Source organism: Lichenostomus cassidix, chromosome 1 (genome assembly GCF_008360975.1).
Source record: "Lichenostomus cassidix isolate B80296 chromosome 1, HeHo_3.0, whole genome shotgun sequence".
NCBI lineage: Eukaryota > Metazoa > Chordata > Aves > Passeriformes > Meliphagidae > Lichenostomus > Lichenostomus cassidix.
In genome coordinates this window covers 20,388,332-20,413,155 of record NC_139479.1, presented here as the reverse complement: position 1 = coordinate 20,413,155, position 24,824 = coordinate 20,388,332, and the positions used below count along the sequence as shown (strand labels likewise).

Below are 24,824 nucleotides of genomic sequence, written 5' to 3'. Positions count from 1 at the left end.
ATCCTTTGTTTCCCATCTTGTTTGGTCATGTATGATGTTTCTGGTAGTTGGTTGTTTCCACCTCCACCATCTAAGATCTCCTGGTATGACCAGGGAGTGCTTCACATCTCAGCTGGTATGGTCAAGGGATTCCTCACAGTCCATCTAGTTCAGTCAGGGCTTATCAGTAGCTTCTGAGATCACAGAGCAGTCCTGAGGATGAGGGCCAGGGGCTAGACCACCACAGTGATATGAACTTATAAGTGCCATAGCTTCAGTACTGTAGTCACAGAAAAAGAAATTTTCAGCAAAAGGGAATGGGATAGTTGGAAATAAATATGCCAGGCCACATAACAAATGAATTTGCAGCCTACAGGGCACTAAGCAGGTAGGATTGAGTTCAAATTCTACCTGTCGTAGCATTTGTAATTCAGAATAAAACAGTTTCAATATGCAAAATTGGAAGGAGGGCACTCAAAATGCAGAGGAAAGAGCACTAGAGGCAGAAGAATACATTGTTACATGAAATATCAGGATTCACTGCTCTGTACTAGTTGCTGGTGAGGTTGTACCTGAGGTACTGTGCCCAGTTCTGAGCCCAGTGATCTTGGAGGCTTTTCCAACCACAATGATTCTATCATTCCATGATTCTCTGGATCTGTGATATAATAAATCTATGAACAGCATTTTACAGATTTACCAAACCAGCCAGGAACACTTCCTAGACCACAGACTGAAAAGGAGTAAAATTTTATGTCAAAATCAGAACAGTGACCTCTATAATTCTCCAACATATATTCAAATGTTTAAAAAAAAATTAAAGGGATATATATGCATATGCATTTCAGTACTACCAGTCACAGAATGTAACAGCCCAACACTGGCTCTGTCAAGAATTTTGTTTCATGTACTTGATATACATACCAGTTTGAGAATATTGGGAATAAAAAATCTACAGGTCATTCAGTAGAAATGTGTAAAAGCCTTTGACAAAGCAGCACAATGTTTGCTTGAAGCCAGAAATTGTCATCTGAGAGGAATAAGGATCCTTCAATTATTGAAATAAGATCAGATGTGTGAATCACAGCTCTGCAGAAGCTAGATTTACTCCCTAGATCAACAGGGTAGTAACTACTAGCAGATAACTCATAAAGAAATTACTTCAGATAATTCATTCTTCTTTCAAGAAGGAATGCCATATAGCAAGCATTTAACACATTTTTATTCATCAGCTGTACGTATAGCAATGATCCTTGTTTAAGAAAAGTAAGATACCTTTTCTATTGAGAGCTCTGAAACTGGTTTTCTCACCAATACTGTCAACAACAAAAAACCCCACAGAAATAATGTACTTTTTTAAGCAGTAAAAGAGAAAAAAAATATGTTCTTGAGTATAAAGAATGATTTTATTTTTTTAATAATGTTTAGATCTGACACATGTGCTTCTTGTTAATCACTACTAATAGATTTAAGTGGTGCCACATGGAACTAGCGACAAAGCTTGCCATTTCCTAAATAATCAGATACTGGGTAGGTATTAGCAAGTTTTTGCTTCAAAGACTGTAGGCAGCTGGGTGAAACCTTGAAAAATTAAATATGCATCTCTAAATGCCCCAACAGCTTTGAAAATCTTATCCAGATGTAATCTTGAGATCTTTTCAAAGAGGTGTCAATAGTCCTATAGATACTGTCACTTCTATGTAATATAGTTGACTTTACAAGGGAAAAAAATGACAACAAAAACAAGCAAAAAAAACCCCAAAGCAAACAAAAAACCCCAATCTAAAACGGAAATAAAACCAAAACCATAATAACCCACAACCTTATTAGGTCAGCAATCCCTTCTGTACATTGCACTGAGCTAGGAACAGATTTAGCCCTCAGCACACTGGAGATTTTGCCTTTCCCAAGTCTACAAATCAGGCACATGGAGCCAAGCTTTGAGACACTGGTTCTTGTTAATGAGGTGCAAAGCCACACACAGTTACTAGTGTAAGCTATCAGTTGCAAGAAGACTAGAAAAACTGACTTCGAATATTTTTTAATGGCTTATTCGAGTGCCTCCTCTGAAAAATTCCCTGTTTTGTGGCAGTGATTCCACAGAAGCACAGCTTTGCTGACTTCCTTTTGCTTCCCTGGGACCAAGAACAAAGCCATCAGTCCTTTGAAACAGCAGGCTGAGATGATCTAAGAGAAGTTGTTGCATGATGAAGAAGGAGAAGAAGCCCCTAGGAGGCAAGGGGAGCATCCAGTTGCTGTGCTCAATCACCTGGTGGATTGCTATAAGGAAGACAGAGCAAGAAGCTTCCTGGAGGTACACAAGCAAAAATACAGGACTCAAAGAACACAAACTGCAATAAGATTAACTGGGATTCAAAATAGGAAAAAAGTGTTCATAGTGAGGGTGGTCATGATGCCTTTTTCACTGGTCCTGGAATTATGAAGCAGACACAGTTCAGGTGATAAAAAGGGGTTACCTTTCTATAAGGATCCTTAGGTGCACAATTCATCACATGGGAAAAGCTGAAGATGCACACCCTGCACAAGGTGTACACAATTTCATAGATTTTGTAAATTAGCATATCTGACATTTCTGCCCAAAAAAATACTGAAGCTAGGCTACAGTAATAGGCTACAAAGCTACAAATAGATGTTCAAAAATACAGAGAATACATAAAAGAAAAAAGAAAAAAAACAGCACGGCACCAGTCAGACCCTGCAACAGATTTCCATCCGGGCTGTGGGATCTCTATCCTTAGAAACATTCAAAACTTGACCTGACAGTGCCCTGAGCAACATGGTCTGCATGTTATCTCTTGAATAGTATGTTTACTCAGATAATATTCAGAGAAACCTGAATTATTTTATGATTCTATTATTATATGCATGGATAATACACATTTAAGTCCTCAAGATGAAAATAGAACTGCAGTTTGTAAGCTTATCTAATTATTTGTTTATTCTACACTTCCTTGGCTCTACAACAATTCTGGTTAATGACGAAAATTTTAAACTAAATAATGGTTTTCAAAATTACTAACTTCCAAGCTTGCATGGAACTAGATGATATTTAAGGTCCCTAATTCTTTCCATGATTGTATGAATATCAACTTTTTTTTTCTCTGTTCTTCAGAAAAAGGGAAATTACATTTATTTCCCCTTGTGTAAAGCAAATTTTGAAAAGAGATCTTTTTCTGTAGTTTTTCCAATTAAATATTGTAATATAGATAACAAGCCCCAGGTGAAAATTGACAGTTGTATTCTAAATTTTATTAAAATTATCAGTTACCTGAGATAGTTTAGTCCATAGCCTAGTGAAACCAGATTCTAGTAGCAGCTATCTGGGGACCTGAGTGGAAGAAAAGGAAGGGCTGAACCCGTCAGATTTATTGTATCACAGTACAAGAAGCCTTGTGAAAGAGAAAAAAGCATGGTCAGAGGGCATGTTTTCCCTTCAATATAGAAGGGCATACAAACCTGGTTTCTTCAGGCTTTGTCCTGGTCCAACTCTACTTAATAAATTTATTAATACCTGGCTGATACAGAATATTATTATTAAATCTGGAGATCATATCAAGGTTGGGAGAATTGCCAGGAATATGTACATAGAATTAAACATCACCTTGGAAATCACTGCAAAAAATATGTAATTGACTACAAAGAATATATTGCTCTGCACTCAAACGTGTTACATTGGAGAAAAAAATCAGGTCTAAAACTTGAACTATACTGATGTCAATCCCGTAGAAAAAGACCTACAGGTTACAGAGGATCAGAAGAACATGAGTCATCAATGTCACACTCCTTTGAAAAGTGCAGATATTATACAGACAAATGATCTTTCTGCTCTGCTCTGCTCTGACAAGACCTCAGCTGAGTATTTCTCTGATTTTTGGCAGCCCTTCAAGAACCTTCTGAAACTACTGGAGAGACTCCAGAGAGGTTTATAAAAAATTACTACAGGAAAGATTGAGCAAAATAGCAATGTTTAAATTAAAGATGAAAAGAACAATGTGTTCTATGACAGCAGTGTTCAGGTACAAGATGTGCTGAACAATCGCACGGTTTTTGTCTGTATCAGTGCAGATAGGACAAAAAGCAATGGGCTGTAAAACCACTTGAAAAACACCAGTGAAATATTAGAATATATTTCCTGGGGCACATTGTGGGGCCTCATTTATGAGGGGATTTCAAGAAAGCTTTAGCAACAGTATATCCTGCCTGATGGGGCAAAGAGCTAGTTGATAACTTGGGTTTGGCCTCTTCTGTTGCAGGAAGGTGCAAATCAGCCACTCTTTCATGCTGAGTAGTGGCTTCTGGGGAGAAGGTGAAGGATATTCTAGAGGATGGGAGCCCTCAAAATAACAGTAACACCTTTTTAAGAATTCACATTCCTTCCCATCCTTACCTCTAAAGAGGAAAGTAGTTTGTTTACCTCTAATGTGAAAAAGAGACCTAATTTTTCACTGTTTTTTTAACATCAGCTTTCCTATACTATTTATGGAGGTTAAAATACTATGCTATCTAAGATTAGTGAAGTTGTAAGTAGAAAGAGAACAGCAGAAATGTTTCCTTCACTCCCCCACATTTAATCACGTGTAGCAGAATCTAAACCAAGAAATTTAAGTTGGTTTTACTATCAAACCCTAGTGCTCAGAATAAAACACTGAACTGGCAAAGGAGCTGATTTTTTCATGCTTTTGCATAGCCATGGGGAATATCAGAAATGTAATGAATAATAATCTGGCCCGTGCCAGAGGGATGTCAACTGCTCCTGAAGAAGAGCTGTATTGTCTTGGGACAGGACAAAAAAGTTATGTGTGGTACTGCATGCTATTGCAAATAATCCTCTTGATTCTCAGCTTTACACAATTGCATTAAAACCCATGAAGAGATACATTTTCAATAAATACAGGACACAGCAGGCACCGTGGATACATTTTTTTATAAGAGATCACCACTGAATGAAGATTATTGTTTGATTAAATTGACTGCCTGATGGTGAGGCTTCCAACAGATAAACACAGCCAAGAACTTAATCAACAAACTGCATCATATTTGCATCTATTCCACATTCTGTCTACTTAGAGAAGGAACAGATGCAGACTCAGTAGGAGTCAGAAGGCAAGGAATCAATAGGGAAATACTCTATTAAGAAGAAATATCTGAATTTATAATCCAACCTTGACCTAAATATGTTTAGATTCTCAGTGTGATAGTTCTCTCAAACTGATGGTCTCCAAAATCCATATTCTCTCTATTTAACAATCATTAGTCTAAGTGAAATGCTGAAATAAATTCCCTTTTTAAGCCCTTCTGACATATGCTAGTGCAGATGTTACTCTAAACAGCAACCTCTGCCTGTGGTTTATTTTAGTGGTTAGCCTACAGCTGCTTTATGAGGATTTACTGCCCAAAGTAAATAAGTAAACAGGTCTGTTTCAATCCATCTAGGGCACAAAATTATAACTGCCAGACTCCTTTGTGAGGGAGTCATCAGCTTGCAGGATCTTTGGACACACGTAGGAAACCACATTATCCTTTACTTTGGCAATCAAAATTGTGTATAGGCCTGGGCTGGACATGGCTCATCCCACATCTGCAGGAGCAACTGTGCAAAAGACACTGAATCACAGACTGGCTGTGTCAACATGCCTCCAGCAGCTTCCACAATGTTTTGCCACAACCTGCATTCCTGGAAGATGCATCACAAATGCAAGGGGTAGCAAATGGCTCCTCCTCTCTGTACCAATGTAGATTGGCTACATCTTTGGCTTCCCATTTTCCCCTCCCCTTTTGTGCAGCCCAGCCTGTCTGCTCTTAGTTTGGCAGCTTATTCCTGAGTATTTGCAAATAAAAGTTATGGGCATGAACAAGGGTTGGTAGTTACAGGATGATCCTCCCACTCAATTCTTTTCAGTCAGAGTCAACAAAGACAAAACCATCACTATTTATTGCTTTCTTCTTTAACAATTTCTTAACATTGTTATTACATAAAAGCAAGAACAATTCAGTAAGAAGATCTTTACAGAAAACTGCAAGGAAAAGACAGTTATTTCTTACTTAAAATTTAGCCAGAATAAGAAAAAAATTGTCCAATATATTCTTTTACCCTTGGAAAAGAAGGATCTGCACAGAGTATTTAGTTACATGCATATGTTTAACTGACATACAGGCATTTATGTAGGAAAAGATATATAAAATATACACCTGTAAATACACCACCTTATAAATATGCATGTGTGTATATATCTGTGAAAGTGTATGTAAGTATGTACAATATATACAATGGCTATGTATGGATATGTAAATGAATATACTTTAATTCAGAAAATACTTGGTTTCATATGCACAGTTTTATTTTGAGACTTGAAGTGTAAAGGCTGTATTTATAATAATTAAATGTGTATTTGCAGACTTCGTAAATTAAACTGTAATAGATAATGAAGCCGTTACAGCTTTAGTGTATTTTGTGTTGCATGGTTTTGACCCTAACACAGTAGGAACTTGTTTGGTATCTTGCATTGCTGTCAGAATTTTTTTCCCGTGGGTGTGGAATTTATACTCTCACCAGTTGATCACATGGTGGATGGACTTCTTGATATTTTTTCCAGTGGCAGGACAGGAAGATTTAAACTTTTACAATCTGACAACTGTTTAAAGAGTCAAAATTGTTGATTAATTGGATTGGAATTCAATTTAAGGGAGTCCCTTCCATAAGAAAGGTTCATCTTTCTTAAGAAAGACTCAGCTACTATAGGGTCAAGTTATTCACATGGAATTTGCAGGTGTTGTAAGTGGGATCCCACAATAGTTAACAGGGAGACACCCAGGCATTTTCAGAGATGAGGTCAGCTGGAGTCAACCCATCTTAAAACAGGTGAGAGGAAACAACCACAGATGATTCTCTCCTTCTGTGGCCTCAAGCAGGGCAAACCAATAATGGATGTGTGTATGAGAGACAAAAGATTTTTAGATATCTAAAGCTGTCTGAGATGAATTCTTCCCTCAGCTGCCTAAACTGCCTTATATTCCCAGTGCCTGAATTTTCAGGTAAGGGGAAGCCCACCAAGTTCTCAATCTTTTGTGAAGGTGGACAGCATATGGGGATGCTTATCTGCACTCATCCAACAGAGAAGGAATATAGCCTAAAGTGGGCAGGTTTTTGTTCCTGAGTGAGATATATAGTCTGTACATTTATTTTATTACACCCTGTTTTGTACTTTTTCCTTTATATCCAGCAAAAGAAAAAAAAAGTAACTTTGTTACAAGTGAAAATTGTTTCTTATAGAGGCAATTTTATAATATTTTGTACATATGTAAATCCACTAATACATATCCTCTAATGCATATCTTCCTGATTAATTGGATTAATTCTTGAACTTTCATATTTCATAATCAGTAAAAAAACCTCTTAGCTGTAGCAAGAAACAATGTAATATGTACATATAACTTATCCAAGGTAACTCCTTGTGTTTTTTCATTCTGTTTAATAAAATCAGACGTGGAAGTTTTTTATGGTTTTGATCATCACTCTTTGCTACTGAGTGACTCCACCTAGCTTATAAGGATTTGGAAATGCTGATTTTCTTCACTTCCTTTAAGACTGTATTCCAGTTGCTTTTGGAAATATGGTGTAATACATATAAAAGATTTTACTGTTTGTGGGGAAATAAAGGAAATGGGTTCTTTTTTAATTGATTCTAAGGAATTATATGGCATAAAATTTTCAGGAGTCTGTTATCAATACTAATAGAAAAAATAGAAAGGTTTTGGTTGGAAGGGACCTTAATGGTCATCTAGCTCCAACTCCCCGTGAACAGGCAGGGTCAACTTCCACTAGTCCAGGAAGCTGGAATATGCAAAAGCATGAAAATGCATATTATATACAAAAAATATAAACATGCATAATGCAAAATTAAAGTAAAAATAAATTACACCCACTAAAATATTTTATTTAACCAAACAGATGAAAATTCTGTGAATAATATCGCCAGCAAGGAGTACAGCAAATCCAGTAGTATGATCATGACATGCATAATGAATTATACAATATTTTCTGAAGTGAATAAAGTAGGTTTATTATTCCAGTATTTAGAAACAAAATTGACCACAGCAAAGTTTTTGTCCTTTCAGAAAAAAATACTGTATTATTTAGATAGCTCCTGTTTCAGGGAGCCAAGGCTTTTTTTTTTTTTTTTATTTAAGCTTCTCTTGATAGAAGTAACAGCAGGTTTAGATAAATCTCATTTTAATTTGTTTTCTCTCTTTTTTTTTTTTAACCTCTCCTGTGGCTAGCACAGGTTTTTCCCATGAGAAATTTTCTTGTGTTTTATAAATAAAGATAAAGTTTGGATGTTGTTGGAACAGTGTCCCAGAACTTGGACAGTGCAGGCCTGGCCAATCAGGCCTGGGGGAAGGCTTCTGACGGACCAATCTGGGTGACTTTTGAGAACTCCATATATGTGATGAAATCAAAACAATAAAGGTCATTCCTTCTTGCCACTGAGAACTGGTGCCTTCATTACTCTGCTAGCTGCTCAACAGCGACACTCTCCCACATCACTTCAGAGGAGAGATGCTGTGGCTGAACACAACTTCAGTCTGTTATTCTGCACTTACACAAAACCTCCTTTCTCTTTAAAAGTAATCTCAGGGAAAAAAATTGAAGTACTCAGGATGTGTTAATTTGCTGACTCAAAATTCAAATGTTATTGGGTTACTCTCATAAGCTACTTGACCTATTGATGAACCAAAGTACATGTTCAGACTAAAGTGAATGTCTGAATCTAATCAATAGTTTGAAATTTTCTGCTACATCAGGTTTGATGATGGCTTTTCAAGCTGTACTATATCCTTTTGACAGATTAAATAAGTATATTCATAGATCTTGTGGCTTTGACAAACTAATCACTAGAAGGTGAGATATATATCTTATGCACCCAGAAGATCTTTGCCACATTGATTAGTTACCTCCAGGCACTGCAGCAAGAAAGCTTCACATTTAATGCCTCACTACTTCTGTCATAGGTGCCAAAAATACTGTGATAAAATGGTTTTGTGGGTAATGCTCAATCTTGTAATAAATAATTCTGATCACTGGTGCCAAAAAGGAAATGGTTGGAGGATCTTGGTTATTTTTAATAGTACTTTATTATTTGACTAGTATTAAATTCAGTTGATATATTGTTTACAGAAGGATGTAAATGTAAGAGTTGGGGCCATCACTTTCAAAGTCTAGTCAATGTGAAACAGTTGTTGGTGGATTGTTAGACTGTTCAACTCATGGATCCTGTCACTGCTTCAGTAAAGATGTGGAGGAATATGGGAGGTTGATAAAAGACAGGAAACAGATGATAAGAACAAGTGTGCAGTGTATTTGCTAAAGAGTTCAATGTGGGTTGCACTACCTATTTTTTCTTTCTCTCTCCCTCTCTCTTCTTCTTTCCATCTCTCTTTCTCTATCCCTCTCTTATTGAGAGAAAAAAGATAATTTCACAAATCTAAAAAAAAATTAATCTTATTAAATACCAAAGTCCTTATGATAGCCTACAGTAACAAATAGTTGAATGGCAATTGGTTTCCTTTTGTGATTAAAATGTTTCCTGAGATTCTCCTTGCCTGTTGGTGATATAGAAGGAGAATCCTTAAATCATAAAAAGTAGTTTGGGCCTTTCAAGATTTTCTCTGCCCACTGAGTCCAAAAGAAATATTGAGAGACCTGCCCAGCCTTCAGCAATGCAATTATATTTTCAAAACTGAATGGTGTTGGGACTTGATGTCCTTATAGGAAGGATGTTACTGCTTGCCTTTTGTAGATGAGGATTTGTGATAAACTCAAATACAATGACATCTAAAGTAGTAGTGCTGGCAGTGCATTAGTATTAGAAATACAACTCGTGGTTAAGCTCTGAGCATTTCTGCAAAGAAATGCTGTAATCTTTTCATATTGCACATCACCTCTAACATTTTCAGACCAAGTACAAAGGAACACTTGAATGCCAGTGACCGTGCACTGAGAGCAACTTCTTAGAAAGACTTTTAGCTCTAAGTAGATCAATTTTCTGCTGCTACAGCAATTTCTGGATTAATATAATCTTGGGGAAAATTAAGAGAATGTGTCAACCAAACCCTGCAAAAAGACAGATTTAATTTATGACAATTTCAGGGTTCATTTTCCTTGGATATATGATTTTGCCAATACCAATAAAAAAGTAATTCCTAGCATTTCAAATAACTTTACCAGCATTTTGAAGGTAGACTAGAGCCTGGAAACCCAGACCCTCCAGCACAGTTCTTGTGTTTGCTACTTTGCTGTGGGAGATAAGGACTGGATGCTGTAACAAATGTGTAAACCCTGGTCCAGTGAGAGGCAACATAAATTCTTGTTTGAGTGAAGCAGCACACTGAAATGAAGAATGAAGGTATTTTGTAGTGCTTCTGACTGGAAATACAAAATCATGTAACCTTGATCCTTTCTTTGAATCTTTCAAATTTACATTGTTTGCTAAACCGATAATGGGAAGGGAACTTCTGTAACCATCCTTTTAGATTATTCTTCCTTGACTGCAAGCCTTTCTAGGCACATGATTTTTTTTTCCATTGCTGTTTGTAAGAAAAATACAAATGGACTGTCTCATGCACATACAACAAAACTAGGAGCAAATCCTAATCAGTAGCCAGCATATGTTTGATTATATTATCTCTGCAGCCTTTTGAGATGAATAAGTCTAGCCACAGAGAAGTCCTTCCATGAAGACCTAAGTCTGGCGGCAAGATACATTAGGCAGCTGACACAAGGAATTAGCTATTCTTTATCTGTCTGCCACAACAGAAAAAATACAACAGGTCAGGCTTTGAATTAAGTCTTCATCTGTGGAGTCAGTGCTTTGCTAATTTCAGAATGATTTCACACACTCTGCTTGCAATTGAACCTCCACCTGAGGAGCTCAAAGCAGAAATTGACCATGAAGAATAAGCCCATGGTGGCTTAAATCCCTCCACAGCATGGAATAATTATCTCTGAAGCAAATCTTACACCTATTTCTTTTCACCTTAAAAGGAACCAGCAACTTCTGTGTGATCTGCTTGAGGTATTTTTATATCTCAACTTATGCTTCTATGATTTTTCACAGGTGGAGACAAATATGTAGGGTACTACAAAATATACTATCAGAACATGCATAATTTCCAGTTTATGAACTGTAGCACAGTAAGTAAGAATTTGGAGATGGCCTTATAGTGAATATTAACAGGGCTGGTCAGAGCTTAGCTACTACAGCAGAAACACATGCCATCCTAGCTTTCCAAATATATGACTTAGAGATAGGAAAAGAAAAATGTTAAAAAGAAGTTATGACTTAACAATTTTCTAGATGTAACAAGAGAAGTCCCAACAATAAATTTTAAGTAAATGCAAAGAGGAGACAGTAAGAGGAAACCAACCCTTGACATACACAGGTAAAAAATACATACTTGCATCCTTCTTTTTCTCTCTGTACAGTAGAGATTTCTACTCCAGGTTCAAACAGATATAATATAAGTTATTATCCAGTTGGTTCCTTGCAGTATTTTTAAATGTTTTTGCTTTCTTGTTTATACTGAAAATTAGGTCCTAATTCTACCTTTCCAATTAATAATAGCATTTCTTTTGAGAATTGCTGCAAACTGTCTCTCACATTACTGTGTATGGCTGCATCCAGAAGTTGGACATTTCATCCTGATAAAGATAAAATGTTGATGTCAAAAAAGCTAAGAGATGTGTTTAAAACTTTATTCCAAAAGATAAGCTTTACTTTGACTTATATTTTTTTCTTTAAGTGCAACAGCAAAGATTCATACTATCTGTTGAGGTTAATCAAAATGCAAATCAGACCTGAAACTCATGACACCATGTCAAGATACAACTCTAATTTACCTTGATCTTGGAATAAATCCTGGCATGATAAAAATATGAACTGTTTGGAATGTAATATTTTGACAAACCAGCTCTTCAAGGAGAAGCCTTTGATTCTCCTCTTCTCTACTCAAAGGAGATTATGATGTCCAAAGCTACCACCAAAAAGAAATTTGCTCATAGCAAAAAAGGCTACTAGACTGGGCAAACCTATTCTTGGAACGTTAAAGTTGTCCAGCAACTCATATCAAATTATAAAAATGGAAAGTGAAAAGAAAACCTGCCAGATTGTATCAAGAATGTACAGCTGGAAGGTTAATTCCTAGCTAGTAAGTTTAATGAAAAATACTCTAATATGTAGAGTTTTCCAGTTTTATTGAGGGTTCTTAACTTTATTTGTTGAGTGGTAAATTTGGTTTCAATTAAGTGATAATTTGCTTTGCATGCTTTTCTTAGGTGGTCTTGGAAGACAAGTTGTTTTATTAAATAGAAATACTCTGAAAGTACCAGGCTTGAAAATAATTTTAAAAATTCAATTTAAAAAGACAGTCTATGATTTTACAAGTTACTCACTTTCTATTGTGAAAATTACAACCCTTTACAGGTGATTTAATTAAAATTGTCCATTAATGTAAGGATGCACTGTCATTATATATTGCCAGCATATAGGAATTCATTCCTGCTTCTCACTTTTCCCATACCTTGAGGTGAAAAAGAACCATGTAGCACTGTAGAATTGTACTGAAAATGAGATAATTTATCCAACTGGATTTCAGATTTACTAGAGGGAACCCAGTTCAAGTTCCATATACTGTTTGGTTCAAAACACAGGCAGAAGGACCCTCTATTTACCACTGAATTTGAATGTAAATGCATTCTACTGATGTAAGAGGAGGATTCATAAGGTGTCTATTGGACTGGGACTGAAACCCCTAGCAGGGTTTCCTGGTCATCCCCTTCAGAGAGTACAGTGTGTCTCCTGGCTGAGAGGTGCTTATCACCTTGTTCACACACACTTGGCTGCTGATGCCATACCTGGGTTTCACTGTGTCAGGATACAATTTGTTCATTGCAAATCTGGTTCATTGCAATGATGTCTCTCTTGTATGAATAATCTGGAGGGTAGGGCTTGTATTATTAGGGCTTGTATTATGGATGGCAAACCAGGAAGCAAAGTGACTCATTATGAACAACATGAAAAATTATTTTTTCCATTATTTAGGATCCTTAACTTCAGCTATTGCCACCTGAAAAGCTAATGAAGTACCATTCTTTATTATGCCATATGCAAAAATCGTGCTGGCCACTGGAATTCTTAACTGCAATTACAGTTATCATCAATACAGTTCAGAGGACAGCTCTCCTTCCATTTCCTATTGAAAAGAACATACAAATTCAATGTTCATAATTCCTTATATACAAGGCAAAATATTTAGGGGATAAAAATAAATTGCATCTATTTCCTATAGCAGAATTGAAAGAAAGAAGAATACCTTCTGTTCAAACATAGTCTAGGTCTCTGTTTTAATTCCCTGCATGTCTTTAGAGAAGGCAATTGGTCTTTCTCGGCATAATTCTCCTTCCTGGAAAATGAAGATAAGGAGTTTTTCTTTTTTCACTTACACTCCAGTGTACTAAATTTTTAAAATATTAACTTACCATGACATTAATAAAAGTAAATCTGACACTCTGTAGTTAGATATACAGCAACTTACCTTTTTTTTTTTTACGGAAAAAGCCCTCACATACTTCAAAGGTTTTATTATAATTAATTTCAAATGTTTTAGCTATTTTTTTAGCTGAAAAATTATGCATAAAACAAAACTTGATTTTACTTCACATTTTTGCACTGTCCAGATATTTTATTTAATTTTCTCACTCTTTTACAGATGAAAGTACAGTCATAGATAAAAGAGTCTGTAAGATATGTATAAAGGGATGTCCTGAGCTGGAAGCTGAAGCAACATGTCATTAGTGTATCCAGAAGGATTAGAAAGAACTTACGATTGTTTTTTTTCCTTATGATACATGTTTGTACTATTGCCTTTACTATATTCATCACATACTTAATAATTTTAATAAATAATCTGCCTCATTTAGGAGTATTTTTTTAATTTTAATGTTTGTCTTAGAAATATTTAATATGTTTTTTTTTACTCTTCTCTGAAAGACTGGAAACTGTCTGCAGTTAGAGATATCCCTGTTCTTCTGAGGTGTTAGCTTTGGAGCCTGGATTTTTTTCTCCTTTTTTTCCTGAGGTATAGTCCATATCTTCACATCATCAAGAATTTTCACATAAATCCCCTGTTATTGTTGGAACATCTTTGTTCTTGCCTTTCCTCTTTGTCTGGCCTGCTACAATGAGTTTTTCAGTTTGCCGATGTAGTCTGTAGTTAGCAGTGTGTGGGGCAGCAGCAGCACACAGACCAGAGGCTCTGAGGACCTTTACAGCTTAAATTCTTCATCCTGTGATGACAGAAAAAAGGCTTCAGTTGCTGAGGCATTTCTGTCAGTCTTGTGGGTTTGGATGGTATGATACTGTCAACATTAGGAACTGAGAAGTCATTTCTAGTACTGTCAGGTTTTTCATGTACCTCTGACTTTTTCTGTCCTCATAACAAGAATGATAAAAATAAAAACATCCAATAAAAAAAGGAAAAGCCAGCAAAAAATTCAGAATCAAAAAATAAGATCAATAACTCACCAACACCCTGTGGTCTGAAAATGACAATTCCCTGTCTTGTCCATTATGCTTTCTTTGTGACTGGAAAGATGGCAGTCAACCATATTTTTCAGTTCTGTTTTTAATATGAACTGGACTAAAAATTACATCGTTTCATTAGAAAATCAGTATTGACATAAAATCATAAAATCAGTATTGACATTAGAAAATCAGTATTGATATAAAACAAATAAATAACTTAAGTAAAGCCATAATATAAGTAATAATGGAAAATGTAACGTGACTGATCAACTACAGGTTTAGGTTCACCACTTATTAAAACACTCTTTCCAGTTGTCTTTCTTCTTGTCATTCTCTCAGGTGCTTCATTTTAAGTTGTTAAAACTAGTGCAGCTTTTAATTCTATATAAAGATGAGATTGTAAAAAACCCAGGAGTGTAAGGGCCCCAGTGGGAACAGCTGTTCCAAGGAAGGCACCTGGAAGCCAAGAGTATCCCTAGGATGCAGGGTCCAGCAGGACCATGCCCTTCCCATGCAAGTCTTGCCAAGCAACACGCAGCACAGGAGCAGGACTGGGGTGGGGACAGTGACCTGAGCCACCTTAGAGACCTGCAAATCCTCAGGAAAACCTCAGCAGTGGTCTGGACCAAGGTGTGGCCAGGATCCAGCACAGAGGTTTGGGTGAGGATGAAGGCTATTGAAATGAGTGGCCAGAGACCAGCACATCTACAACAGTGGAGCTGGAGGCACAGGCAGGTGACCTTTCAGTGTGAAGGTGTGCCCAAAACCCTGGAACTGAGCTGTTATAACATACTTTGCCATAGCAGTACCTGAAGTCCTGGTTGCAGCACTGAGAACAGAACCTCCTGGCCACAAGTGTCCTATAGACTGAAAAAAAGCCTGAGAGCAGACTAAAACAACACCAAAGAATGCAGCAGCTTGATTGGCACAACTCAGCCATACGAAGGCAAATGTAAGGAAAAATGGAGTTGGGGTTGGGACTCGCTAAAAATCTGCATCCATTCTGTCCATTGCAGAAAATCTAGGTGCTTTCCAGATCAAGCTTGTTGAATTTTCAAGTGAATTGGTCCCTGTTTTCCAATTTTCTGAGCAATATTTAATCTCAAGTCTGGTTGTTTTGTCATTTTTGCAATGTCGTTTTGGGGAAAGACTACCTCTCTTTAGATGTATTAAATACTTAGCAAAATTTCAGATGTGTTTGGAAGATTTGTGAGTGTTTATTAATTCTCAAAATACCTTTCATGCAGCAAAAAGCTCTAGGCAATTTGCTTTTGAAAATGCTAACTAAAATGATTTCAACAGAATAGACAATATTAAATATACAAAAACAATACCTTTTACAAAATAGTCTAAAGTAAAGCAAATCTGATCTTTAGATAAGAAGATCATGTTTTAAAATCATCATATAATAACTTCTTTCTTTTTGCTTTTTTGCACAATGAGCAGTATCAAATGTATTGATATCTATACTGTGGTGAGAATAATATACAGGAGGTTAAAGATACACAGAAAAATATAGTCAGTACTACTACAAAAATAATAGGTCATGATTGCAATAAATAACGGTGTGTCATGATCTTCAAGTTTATAACATGGAGAAAAAGAAGAAAATAAGGTTTAAAATGAAAAATAAACATGCCAGAGTTCTATTAAATATGTTTAAAGGTACACTCTCTTCCTCATGTTCCATACCAAGATGTATGGTTCAGGGTAGAAAAAAACAATAATTTCCTCCATCTATAAAGCTTCCTCCCAAAGTTCCTCTTCACAGGGCTTTCAGATGGAAAAGCAAATGGGAATTTACATTCTTTAAAGCTATAATCTATCAAGGACCTTCATGGGTCCTTTCCAACTTGAGATATTGTACAAATCTATGATAAAAAAATGGCACAACTTTTGTCTAATCAAAAACTGCAAAATAAAAGGAAGGCAGCAGAAAGGAGTTCAATTTTTCCAGTCTCAGTTGACAATTGAAACTTAAACCACAAAATTTACTGTCACATGGAATCTGACTTCAGAAGTTCCTTGAAAATAGAGTTACTGAAAACAAAATGAAATAAATTTTTAAAGAGTTTTAAATGCTGTCCCATGAGCTGTGGGAAGAGTAGCAACAGCATTATTAAACACAGTCAGGGGCATGTATTACCTATGGGACTGTAACGCGGAGGGGGAGGAGGGGTGGAACAGGCCTCTGTGTTTACCGAAAGTGTCTCTATGGCTATTGAGAGATCACTCCAGCCAGCACTGCCTGGTGCTGTACAGAAAGGCCCTTCTCACACCCGTGCCGGTGTAAGGCACATATTCTCACTCACCCACGGAGTTGGATAACTCGTGCGTCACCAGAGACAAAGAACTCAGAGCGCTCAGTCAGCCAGAGGTTCTAGAGGTTTATTCTGAAGGGTTCCAAGGTGAAAGAGGAAGAGGAGACCCTAGATGTCTACATTTATAGGGATAGCTGGAGGGTCAGGGGAGAGGAGGCGGGGGGAACACCACAACTAATGGGGAGAAGGAAGGGATGGAATCAGGGGTTAGGTTACAGCTGGGGGGGATTTACATAATTTGGGGAGGGACCATCGTGTTCTCCAGGGGGGAGACTAGGATGTCTCCCACCAGTGAAGCCCTGCTGTACTGGAACCACTCGGCTCCCCAGCAGTTCCTGAGGTGGTATTATCCACCACAACAGGACTGAGGCTGCACAAAAGGTAGCTAAAACATAATTTATGCAATATTAAGTTGTTAATTTTCCTCATTTTTCACAAGAAAGTACATAATAACCAATGCATTTTTCACAAATGGGTAAAAAGGAAGACATTATAGAAATGGATGATAAATGTAAAACAACAAATATTTTATTGGTGTAGCAGTACATCAGGTAAATATGTCATGATGAAGAGTACTTCTAAAATACGAGACATTTTTGATGTCAGCGGTGATACCAGAGCCTAGTGAAGAATTCTTCACTTCTATGACTTTTTCTATTTCCACCTGCTCACAAAGGCATCAGGAGCTATGCCATGCACTGATTTAATGGTAGGACTAAGAAGCTTAGAGTGACTCTACGAGTAATGTACTCTTCTTTTAATACACCCCAGGTCATATTCTAGCACTCCAGGGTACAAATCTATCTTGAATTCAGACTGATGTGGGGTCTGGGCTGCAGCATATGGAGCAAACTCACTAGCTTTCTTTAATTTGGCTTGCTAGATAAGAGTAAAACTTGAAAACACACATATCTGAACAAATATATTCCCAACAGTCATAACCAGGATTATGCAGGCTAAGGCTTGTGTTTTGCTGACTGAGGAACTATTGTATAGGTGTATGTACACTTCCAGTGTTAATCTGGAAACAACCTATGGAGCTCTCTATCCACTCCCAACTTCATCTGCCATAAATTGCCAAAGCACTGGCCTGCTTTAAATTCATATCTAATTTAGCTATAGAAATATGGTGAGCTTCAGCTCCTGCTTGAGCCGGATGAAATTTGGGTATGTAAAAGGTCAATGTCTGTTACACATGAAGCAGTTGATGAAGCTCTGCTGCCCTTCTGTGGGTGTCACCCACTGTATCAGCTGCTTTCATACCTGGAACAAGGAGTGGGGATAACCAACACCTTATACAGGAATATGGGCTGATTTTATGCTTAACATGACGATTACATTGACTATATAATGAGCTTGGGGTGACCATACTTAGATATGTCTGACAGATGTTAACAGTAGCTAAATCTCACTATATGTAAGACAAATCATGTTAATTTTGGATCATACTACACAAATAAAAATACTTAAATGAGACCCTAACTTAGGCAAAGTCAAGATCTGACTGCCTTTCTTTAAGTAAAAAAACCACTGTATCAGATGACAGAAAAACTTTCAGCTATTTCTGTATTATAGGTACATTCTCTAATTAATGTTTTGTTTGCAATGAAGAAGGAGAAAATTATGTGTTTTCTTATAAAACTTTAACAGGATTCAAAGATCTTCAGAAGCCAACTCAAATATATTTTTTACATCCAAAAATAAAAATCAGGCCTTTCCTAAAACTATGAACGAATTGTGTGATTCTGCAGTTACAGAATGTGCCCTGCATCAGGCTGGAGTCCATCCTCAAGACTGATTGCTCATGAGGGGGAACAGTTTTCTTAATTTCTCACAGACAGGGGAGGTGGAGGTCAGTGTGCTGCTCTGCACAGCATGGAGCATCTATAGTGTGATTACTCCCTGGTTCTGTAATGAGCTACTCAGAACTCTGCTGTGGCTCAGTGCAACGAGGAAAGGATCGTGTGCCTGAGTGCCCTGCAGCCCACCTAAGGTTTGACCTTACTTTTGTGAAGTGAGGGAGCCTTTTTGTCATTAGTTTAAACGAGAGGAGGAGTACTGTTATGAGCTGGGCATTTGGCTAAGGATTGGCCTCGACTAAAATACTGCAGCATATGCAAAGATCTAAAATTAGCATTTTTAAAAAACAAGCAGTTCATCCTCCCACACAATATTCCATTTATATAAATTTAAGAGATATGCTCTTCATAATAAATGCCTTCACCATAACAGGAAATACATTCATCAACAAAAGCTCATCAGCTGTTGGCTTAACAGCAGAAAGCATGAAAAACTTCTGCCTCCTTCTGCCTTTTAACTATCAGCATCCATTATATTTACAATATAATTTCAACATAGAACCCAGGGATTCAAGTAGGATGACTTTTTTCCTCTGAACAAAGTAGACCTCCTCCTTCTGTTCCCATGAAAACCATGGATATTTCAAAATTTATTAAATTGCCAGGGAACTGTTAAACCATGCTTTCAGGGCACAAGTCAATACTTAGTACTCAGTAAATACATGTTTTATTTTGTCTCTAAATTATGGACACATAGAATAAGAAAAAATGCAGGTTGTTATGCTTTTTCAGGGTAAGGATCTGACCTCCTTTTGTATGTTTGTTTATATAACATCTGACACTGGGATTTTTAAGCACTGTAAAAAATCATACAAATCATATAACTTATAAACCCTTGCACACAAAAGATTTACAACACCAAAGATTTAACTGTGAAACAAAACTTCTGCAAGAAATGTTTACCTTTTTATATTAGCTATTAGCAAGAAAATGCATTTTTTCATGGATATCAGGATATGAAATTGTCTCAGATTCACCCACACCACAAAGCAAAGGAGTCTTCTTGCATTGGCTCTATTTTGATGAATGCACAATGCTTCTTTTTACTTGTTTTTTTTCTTTTCCTAAAAGAAAAATGAGAAGTGGAATATGAATCAAAAGAGAATAAAGTTAAACTTTGCAAATAAAGATTCATTGCTGCATTTTTATGTAAAGTTTTTCTGAAAACCTTATGATCTTTATAGTTTTTGATTTGTTTACAGGCAGAGTCTCCAGCATTGACACCTTGACATTTGTGTTTAATATAAGCACTCTTCCCTGACACCTTCTGGAGAAAACATTGAAAATAAATAAAGACAGAAGATGCACATTTTTAAAAAGCCACTGTTGAATGTGTGCAAACGGCGTTTCATAATGGCCATATCAAAACACAAAATGTGTTTGTTTGGATCCGTGAAGCATTTTTCATTCCCTCCCCATAAGATACAACCTATTTCATGTAGTTCAGCTGAATACATTTTATGATGGTATGGAATTGAGAAATGCCAGCATCAAAACTTTAATAAACACAGTGTTGAATCTCTGAAAATGAAGCTGTCAACCATGGTTTAGCAAGCATGGCTCATTTTGGAAAGAAAAATATCAGAGAAACATAGAAATAGTTTAAAGCCTAATTTTTCTCGCAAAGCAGGGTGTTATTTAGTGCTTGGGGTTTTTTTCCTATTTACTGCTAACTTTATTTGCTTCCTACCCTAGATGATGGTCCTTAAGTGCATGGTTTTTTACAGTATTGTATGTGATTGATTAGAGCTGAAGTCTGACCTGCTGTATGCCATTTCACAGTGGCTTCTCTTCTCCTTTGCAGTCTGAAAATACCAGCCTGATACAGCCTTGCAGTGATCAGTCCAGGCTTACTGTTCCTTCTAAAAAGAAAGGTTTTTCAGGAGTCAGAAGGTCTGTCTCAGATTTGGAATTCTTATTTTGGGGCTAACTTTTATCCTTCATGATGTTTGGATAAGTTTCATAACCTTTTTGAAATTTAGTTTCCTATTTCTGAGCAAAAGTTTGGATGGGAGTTTCCCTCTTCACTGGGAAAGGGAAGAGGTAATGAGGGAAAAACAAGAATTTTGTTATTTTGAAATAACTTTTTCTTTTCCTATAAATACAATGTGAGAAAAAGGGCCCTTGATGGTAGTTGTTTTTTTTAATAAATAATAAGGTAGTGCATTCAGAAAATATTGCAAAATATGTTATAAAATGTAAATCATTAGAACAATCTCCCCCCACCCATCTCTAAGGAAGAATTTGAGGGTTTTATGCTGAAGTTCCAAGGGGACAAATACTACAATGCACAAAAATAAGTGAAAATATTATTTTCTCATTTACCTGAAGAGAATTCATGGTACCTGAAAAAGGAAAAGGGAAAAGAAAATTATAGCCAGCTGTCTCTTAAAGCACTAAGAAAACAAGACCAAAAAAATATTTTCTCTCTTCAGTTTTCACTATAGCTTTTTGAGTGTCTCATAAGCTGCTGTGATGCACCTGGATTCCTATCCTTGTAGTGAAGACCACCACCACCAACTGCCTTTGAATCCAATATTTCTGCTAGTTTTTGGTCCTCTAGTTGGCTTCCTTTCCAAAGAACAGTTGATTGCATATGTCACTTCCCAAGTGTAGCTAAAAATTCATAGATCTGAAAACAGTTTAACTCTTAAAGCTTATAAAGCAGGAGCTATTGTAAGAAACAATAGTTTTTGGGGTTTTTTAGTCACGTCCCCACAATTCATTAACTATTAGAGGGTCTTAATGCCATAATTTTGGAAGTCATAAATGATTTAAGGTGTTCTTAAATAAAAATGTTGGGAAGGTCTACTCTCACGTGGGGTAATTAGACATTCCCTGTATAAATAAGAGCTTAGGAGATCAGATCAGTTATTCTAATGCAAATGATTAATGTAATCACAACTTAGAAACAAACATTTGTAAAGCCAGAAAGCATTTGGGTAATATCTGGTGGATAGTCATGATTATGAGATGATCTGAGCAAATAGAGTAAGTATTCACTAGACTGGATAGCAGCATGTCAGTATAGTGTTCTCTGGTGCCAACAGCAGAAGCATGAAATACTCATCAGGGAAGACACATCAAATGTCCACATTGCTGAGGACTCTATATGTCACTCTTTAATTATCTTAATCAGCCTAAAACTGGGTGCAGCTTGCCTTACTTCCAATGGCTTGATACTGTTTATGGCATTATTTAAAAAATACCTCATATTCTTATGTTGCTGGTCTGCTACTTGTGGCTATGAACTTGTCTATTTCTGTCAGTACATGGATGTACCACTGGAGAGGGTGCTTGCTGGACAGTTCTTAGCCTGATGTTAAGCTAAAACAATTGCACCAGCATGGCGATGTAATGGAACAGGGTCTGAAAATTATTAAGGCTTTTGGGAAACTCATTTATAATTAGTAATAGCTGTTTCCTTTTTCTACTTGAAAAGATCCTTAAATTTTTGCAGTGCCTATAAGATCTTCACATTGTTCCTGTCACAGTAAAGGAATAGTTCCAAATTTAAGTTACTAAAATTACCTCTAAACAATTTAAATGGAGAAAAAAGAGAGCATCTCAATTAGTATAATGGGGAATAAAAGAGCTAAGATGCAATCCAGTAGCTTGGATTCTCATTTTTTCTCTGCACCTGTAGTTTTCATGTGTTCATCTCAATAATTCAATGTCATCTTAGATTTTAAGTTAAGTTTGTTCTAAGCTCAAAGCAAAAAAACCCAAGCAGACAAAAATCACAGCAAGCAGGACATGCAATGAAATGATACCAAGCAAAGCTCTCTTGAGACTTAAAGTCTAAATCCCATTCAATTATTCCAGAGATGAAGCAGTCCCTTAGAGAAGAGCATAAGGTTAATGATAGGTCTATGAGGTCACGTAGAGGTACTCTGAAATGATTTATTAACTCAAAGGGTATATATGTGCAGCTACATATTTCCATCCACCCTCCCTTCAGTTTCGACACAGAACTTCATGGAGATTGTCTGGGAAAGAATCAGAAGTACAAACTCACGAAGCAGCAGCATTTATATTATTCCATTTTCTGTTGGAGGAAAGATGGGATTTTACTGACGGTGGACTCAAGGCTGACACTCAAGATGGGGGCAGGCATCAGCAGTTTATTATCCCTGGTACCCCCTTTTTTAAACCCTTTCTTCACATGCATAACAGGTGTTCCTTATTACATTGCAGTTGGTTTGCAAACTATCCACAGGAGCCTTTTCTAGTTAGTCATACACATACTCATTCTTTGCTTTTTTCCCCTCCAAGGTGGTTTATCTCTCTTGTTTAGGGGCACAGCTGTAACTTATCTAGGTCTAGGCTGCCTGCTGCCCTTTGTTATCATCGCACATTTTACATCATGATCTGAACACCAGCAAACTAGAGAACAGCTTCTAAAAGGCAGCTGCCTTCAGAGAGCTAGTCCTCATCCCAAAGAGCCCTCTCTGCCACTTCATTAGCAAAAAGAGGCAGGTGGGCTTTCAAGTGCATATCAACAGGCACACAGAGTTTTGGCTTCTATTTTTTTTCTGAGGAAGTAGGAAGGAACCAATGTCTAAACCATCCTCCTTTCAAACATGCAATAGATGGCAGGTAACATTCATGGGCAAGATATACCTATAGTGTTAAAAACAGCCTTGTGAAATTATGCAGCCTCTCCTAGAGAGTGACACAAGACAGCCAGCAAGCAGTGGTCTGTAACAAGCTGCTTCCTCCTCTCCCTATTTCTGCAAATCCTGCTCTAGCTTCTCCTCTAGCATGAGGCTTGTAAAACAGGCTGCTGCATTCTCTCTTGTCAGCAGGATCTGAAATTGTTTAATGGAAGGTTTATTGGGGTGTGGTCTCTAGTAATTTGAATTTGAAATGGTAAATCTATAATTGATGATAGTCAGCTCAGATAATAATGTTGCAGTCAGTAAACACAGCAGTATTGTGACATGCAGAAATTGAAGTTAATGAAAGCATTCTGGGACTGTGAACTCTATCAACAATTTACAGGAAAATGCATGTAGTAAAAGGCCTAAATATGGTCTTTATTACAGTTTCAGGTTGCTTCCCTTCATCTGTTACTGTCACCAGCCTGCAATGAAGAAAATATTCCCACTCCTTAAAGTTCTCTCCAAGAGATCAAAATGAACCCAGTGGAGGAGAGTTGCAACCACTTCCAATGAGATCCTCACAACAGCAAATGACATTATACTGATTGCACCAAAGGCACTGATTGCACTGTAAACCAGCACAAACATTTTGTCCAAAACAAGGTGTTTTTACAGATATCATATGTAAGTTATAACCAGCCTGAAAGGAAAACTGAAATGGTAGTGTTCTCACATATATTTTTTGTAATCTTAAACAAATATAATAGATTAGGTGATGAATCATAGAACCATCGATATGTTGATTTTTCCTTATATTGTGTTATATATGATCCCATAAACTTGAAGCTTCTAATGCTGGAGTGCTGACTGATGATTCTTGATCATCCTTGAAGTCAACTGTCCCCAAAGACACCTCCTCGGTAGCAGAAATGGATGTCCAAAGCATGTGCTGTAACCTAACATAGCCTCAAAATCTACTATCACCTCAGTGATCAAAGCTCATCTAAATTGCAACAGAAAAAGCTAAAAGATTGTTTTTTGCAGATAGTGCAGTATTTTCACACTACAGCTGAACACACAATTTTCTTTGTGTCTTTCAAAACACCTCTAGAACAAACTAGAGAACATAGCTTTCCATTTCATTGCTCTTTCTTCCTTTTAATCACTTCTTTCTCTTTTTTTCTAACCTTGGTTTACTGTCCTAATTTCTTTAACACTTCCCTTGGCTTCTGCTAAGTTCTCCAAAAGGTTTATGTGCTTTCTTGCTAGACAATTTCTTCCCAGCTCCCATGGCTCTACTTTTAATAACACTGATACGTTTCTCTGTGCATTTCTTGGTCTACATTTCTTCTGGGTCTTTGATTTTTCACAGCAAATGGTGACTTTTATGAAGCCTTGTTATCACTGCCACAAATTCACTGCAGAAAGCAATCAGCCCAGCTGCTAAATATGATCCGAGGG

General features: G+C 36.8%; 1 long non-coding RNA gene across 2 annotated transcripts; it reads right to left on the bottom strand.

Moving 5' to 3' along the window:
• Nucleotides 1-18,336: 18,336 nt before the first annotated feature.
• On the bottom strand, nucleotides 18,337-22,888 carry LOC146444313 (uncharacterized). Of its 2 annotated transcripts, XR_014850058.1 has the most exons (5): nucleotides 22,778-22,888; nucleotides 21,085-21,104; nucleotides 20,521-20,621; nucleotides 19,663-19,823; nucleotides 18,337-19,556 (listed from the first exon to the last, which is right to left on the bottom strand). It is a non-coding gene; the product is annotated as an uncharacterized LOC146444313 (long non-coding RNA). The 2 variants fall into 2 exon arrangements; XR_014850057.1 differs by having other exon boundaries at nucleotides 18,337-19,823.
• Between the last annotated feature and the right edge of the window lie 1,936 nt (nucleotides 22,889-24,824).